General features: G+C 50.8%; 1 long non-coding RNA gene across 1 annotated transcript; it reads left to right on the forward strand.

Annotated features, from left to right (window-relative positions):
- Positions 1 to 2,094: 2,094 nt before the first annotated feature.
- Positions 2,095 to 3,616, forward strand: LOC125753848 (uncharacterized). The gene is made up of 3 exons (XR_007406517.1): positions 2,095 to 2,270; positions 2,589 to 2,734; positions 2,813 to 3,616. It is a non-coding gene; the product is annotated as an uncharacterized LOC125753848 (long non-coding RNA).
- Positions 3,617 to 5,312: the final 1,696 nt, after the last annotated feature.

The raw sequence follows: 5,312 nt of genomic DNA on the forward strand, positions 1-5,312 counted from the left end.
ATAAATGAGGCTAGAGGTAAAGAGGAATGTAGCCTCTCTTGAGGCTTCTGTGAAGATGGGGAATAATCAAGCACATGCATGTGCTGGTGGGAATGAATATGCAAAAGGGGGACAGGGGTGGTACAGGAGAAAGAATGAGTAAAATGAAAGAGAAAAACCCTTTAGAAGAGCAGAGGGGATGTACTGGCCTTTGATGAGGGGGACTTTTTTGCATCCCTGGAGGAGGAAGGATGGACACAGTGATACAGACACAGGTGCATGTGTAGACCTGGTGGTTGGGAGGAGAGGGAGTACTGTTCCAGCAGTTTCCATTTGGGAGATTGCCAGCTATGATGAAGAGTAGGAGAGGGGAAAGACATGGCCGGTGGGGAGAGAAGGTATTGGGAAGCAAGCCTGGTGCCCCTCCACATGGTTTCTACCTTCTTTCCACTCCCAGTGTGGCAGCCCTAGTTCAGGCCCTCCTGTTCTGTGCCTCGACCACCATAATGGCCTCCAAACAGATCTCCCTTGTTCAGCATCCCCCACCCTTCAGAGGGATGCCCCTAGACTACAAATCTGTCGTGCCACGGGAAGCTTCAATGGGCTTCACCGTGTTTTTTTTTTTTTTTTAAGATTTTATTTATTTATTCATGAGAGACACAGAGGTAGAGAGGTAGAGACACAGGCAGAGGGAGAAGCAGGTTCCATACAGGGAGCCTGATGCGGGACCTGATCCTGGGACTCCAGGACCAAGCCCTGAACTGAAGGCAGACGCTCAACCGCTGAGCCACCCAGGCGTCCCCTTCCCTGTTTTATACAATGCCCTGCCTCCTTATTTGGACATGCAGAACTCTCCATCTCCTGACCCAACCTCCTGGGTGCATTTACACTCAGGGCATCCCTTCCCTCAACCTGCGCAGGATCACTGCAGCTACTCTTCACTCTCCTCAAATGCTATGATATCCCTCGCTTTTAGGTCTTTGTCCAAGCTCTTCTTTCTGCCCAGCATGCCCTTCTTCCTTTTGCAGAATTCCTACCCATCTCTCAAGATCCAACTCAGATCCCACTTGACGTCAAAGAAACCTACCAGATCCTTTCAGCAACCTTAATTTCTCTTCCCATAGCTCCTTATGCCTTTAAAACTTACCATAAAAGATCAAAGTCTGTCTTGTATTATAAGCATGTATTTGCACATGCGTATTTGTCTAGAGGTGTGCTTGCCCCTGTCTTCAAGGAAGGATCAAAGGGAAGGAGAGAAGAACAGGAGGGGAAAAGAGGACGGAAAGCGGACCCGGTAGGGAAAGAGGGAAGGTGCCTCATGGACCCCTGTTGGTTCCCCTCACTGGCTTGAATAAAACTGCTCGACAGTGTGCTTCCCAAGAGTGGCAAGAGCCTCAGCCAGCCCTGGGGGCTGGCACACCCCTTCCCCCTCCCCTTGGGCTCCTCTCCCCCCTTTCTCCCCACTCCCATGCCTCCATGTTAGGTGCCCAGTAATCGCATCAAATCTTAAGAAGCAACTCCAGCTCTGAAAAGAGCAGTGGGAGGAATTGAGAGAAATAGGGCAGAGAAATGAAAATGTAATGTTGAAAAATTCATGCTAAAGGAAGCACGTGCTCCCTCTCCTCCTCTGCATGCCATCTGATAAAATTCTGGCAGAGGCCTTGCTTTCCAGGCACATGCAGGGACCATGAGAGGCTGGGCCAAGTCTCTCCGAGGTGCGGGAGGAATCACTGGCGGGCGGTGCGGGTCCACGTGCGTGCGGCAGCGGAGCCCACTGGGCTTCTGCGGGCCTGGGCTGGTGGCAGCGCGGGGGCGGGGGGTGGCGAGCGCGTCCTCCCCACTGCACCCCGAGCTGCCCCGCCGCTGCAACTCCACCTCTCTCCGCTGCCGATGAAGGAATCCGAGGACTGAAAGGCAGCCACGACCCCGGGGCCGGGCGGGCGGCTGGCCCCGCTCCGCGTGATTGGGCACCGTCTGCTCGGAGCCCGGGGCAAGGCAGTTGAGGCGGCCGGGCTCCGGTTGCCTGAAAGAGCCCGATCTGGGTCCCAGCCCCGCGTGTCACTCCCCTCCGACAGCACCGCAGCGCCGCGGCCTGATTAATGCGGTGCGCGGGGGCCTGCAGGAGCCGGGCTCGCGGTTCCCGGCAAGCGGCCCGGGCGCCCCTGCGGAGACGCGGCTCCGGCTGCTCGGCTGCGACCCCTGGCGGCCGGCGGAGAAACTCTCCGCAGAGCTTCCCAAGCGAAGGGGCCGCTGGACAGAAAGCAAAAGGGAGGATTTTAAAAGAAACTGGGGTAAGAAATATGCACCCCCAGATGGTGCAGGGCCGGGGGGCGGAGAATGGAAGGAAAGCCAAATTTGCTTACTTATAATCTAAACAAGAAGGAAGGGAACAATCTGTCAGAGATGGTGGGGGCTGTTGGAGGGGAATGGGAGGGGAGAAGGTGGAAATGTGAAAATCTGTTTATGGTTGGAACGGAATCTGTTTAATATGATGCTTACACAAAATAAGACTTATAAGTTTTTCCCTGCTTTGAACTCTGCTTCCTTCATCTTCATTATAACTAGCAGTGGGCTCTGATCCGATTTCCTCTTTCATGCTCCCAAACCAGCTGCATTTTAGAAGAGGCATCTATCTATCCAGGGAAATGAAACATACTTGGGCTTCTTCCAGTGCCTTCGGTGAGCCTGAGTCACAAGAGCCAATATAAGACAGGAGTGAAGAGCCTGGACACTTGAGGCACAGTGTAAATCCAATGTATGTATGTCGCTCACTAACTGTGTGACCTTGAGCACTTTGCTCAGCCTCTCTGAATCTCTATTTTTTCTTGTCTAGGAAGCGGAGTATATGAAAAATGCACCTCCAGGATTGTGGTGACAAAGATGCAGTAGCATCTGAGGCGTTCTTGCCCTAACCTCTCTCTCCAGGAGAGAGAAGCTGTCCGATGCTATTTGCATTCCCTTCCCTAGCAGGACTCCTTTGGGACATGACTGTGATACATACGGTTTGAGAACAGGCCATGTGCCTGTGAGCAACACAGGAGTGAATCCTCCCTCGTTTTCCCTGACTCCTTCCCTTTCTTTCTCATCAGTTCACACAGCCCCTGCCTGAACAGAATGATGTGTTTGGTGTGCAAGAAGCTTCTTGGCATAGAGCTGATCCTAGCTTGGGATGGAGCTTGAGGCTTTCAGTTGGTTCTTAAAGGCTATGGATCAATGTCCTTGTTCTCCATGGTGTTAGCATTGCAAGCATGCAACGGTTTGGTGTGCAATGTTCTCTGCTAGGGGCTGGCGTGATGAAAAGTTTCTCTAGGGGCTCCAGCCTGCAAGAGCACAGTCTAGTTGGAAAGACGTGCCGTACATAGAGAAAAAACTAAATAATAACTTACAATTATAAAATAGCATCTGTGAAGGGTCAAATGAGGAGCCCGCTAGCACTATAGGAAATCAGAGAATGAAAACTGACTCAGGGGTGCCTGGGTGGTTCAGTCGGTTAAGCATCTGCTTTTGGCTCAGGTCATGATCTCCAGGTCCTGGGATCAAGTCCCACATTAGGCTCCCTGCTCAGCGAGGAGCCTGCTTCTCCCTGTTCCTCTGCCTGCCACTCCCCCTGCTTGTGCACTGGCTCTCTCTCGCTCTCTCTCTCTCTAAAATAAAATAAAATAAAATAAAATAAAATAAAATTATAAAACAAAACTGACTCAGATCAAATTTGAGAGCCCATGTACTACAGAAAGTGTCCTGGTACTTTGATGAGGTGGGCAAGCTCTTCTCTGGAATTCAGGTTATATCACTAGAAGGGTGCAACACAGGGTATGCTATCCACAGTGAGGAAGAACATGTGGGGAAAATCCAACTTCTCAAAGTCTCCTGAAGATGCCAGCCACCTCTAGCTTCAGGACATTGGGGGCTTATCTCAGGGAATGACTCTCAAAGACTCCACCTCTCAGAGTATGACTGCTCCATGCCCATCTTCCAGAGGACAAAACTGAGTTGCAAATAAATCCCTATGCATGAGCTAGAGAAAGAAGATAGGTACAGAGTTACTCATGATTCCTTATCTGTTCATTCATCAGTCCACTTACATAACATCCATCCTTCCATGTATCCATTCAGTCCTCCATGCACATGCTAAATATTATATTTGGAAACTTTTAAAGATTTTATTTATTTAGTAATGAGTGACATAGAGAGAGAGGCAGAGACACAGGCAGAGGGAGAAGCAGGCTCCATGCAGGGAGCTGGATGCAGGACTCGATCCCAGGACCCTGGGATCATGACCTGAGCCAAAGGCAGATGCTCGACCACTGAGCCACCCAGAGGCCTCATTTAGCAATTGTTGTATGCCCAGCACTGGTCCTGTGCTGTGAGTACCAAATTATGATGCTTTTCCTTTCCCTCTACCCTGATCAAGATCCTATATCACCCTACTCAATTTTAAAGAGTCTCCCCTTTTGTCCCACCGCATGTGGGGACCAGATGTACTGTGCGATTCACGTGGCTCATTCTATTGCAGTAACAGGGCCCTGACAAACACGGATCCCACCACTCTGGTCAGCAAACTGTCATATTGAATCTAACAGCTGAGATTTTACACATCTACCCACTACTTCCTGAAGGTACAGGAAGAATAGGACTCACAGTACTGGCCCCTTTCGGATCAGAGAGAAATACATCAAGCCGTCGCCTCACCCTACATCTCTGATGACTGACTCACGAGCTGGTTCTAGCCTCTCCCTCGCGATTGCCCGCCTCCCTGGGTGTTCACCTAAAACCATCCCGGGAGCCTTTCCCCCTGGCTGGCTGCCTCTCTCACTCCCACCCTCTGCCCTCATGGGATTTGTGACAATCCGTGCTCTTTAAAAAATTTGCTGGAGTGTATTTGTGTGCTTTAGTGGTGGCGGAATGCTGTATAATTATCTCCCAATTCATCAGGCTCCTTAACAGGCAAATGCCTTTTTTTCCAATAAGTTTTTCTGGCTGAGGCACCCATAGGCCTTGTTGCTACGGAAACCAGAACGTTTCTTTCTCTATTTTAATGGTGTGTTGAAAGCTCTGTGTGTATGTGCGCGCACACATATGGTAGCTGCTCGCTTTTACAGCTCTTTCTTCCCTTCCTACCTCTGCGGACCTGTCTGGCATTTTCTCCCCACATCGCATGTTCCAGAACGTTCCCCCCTCCTCCAGAGCCCCTGCTCGTCCGTCCCCTTCCTGCCTTTCACTGTGCCCCCACCTCCCCCTACCCTTCCATCTGGTGTGCTCAGCTGTTTAAAAAGAAATACCAGTTGGCTTGCATGAAATCTAAGAGGGAGTGGGAAATAAAGGGTAATTGTGGA

The sequence above is a fragment of the Canis lupus genome, chromosome 27 (genome assembly GCF_003254725.2).
Source record: "Canis lupus dingo isolate Sandy chromosome 27, ASM325472v2, whole genome shotgun sequence".
Taxonomy (NCBI): domain Eukaryota; kingdom Metazoa; phylum Chordata; class Mammalia; order Carnivora; family Canidae; genus Canis; species Canis lupus.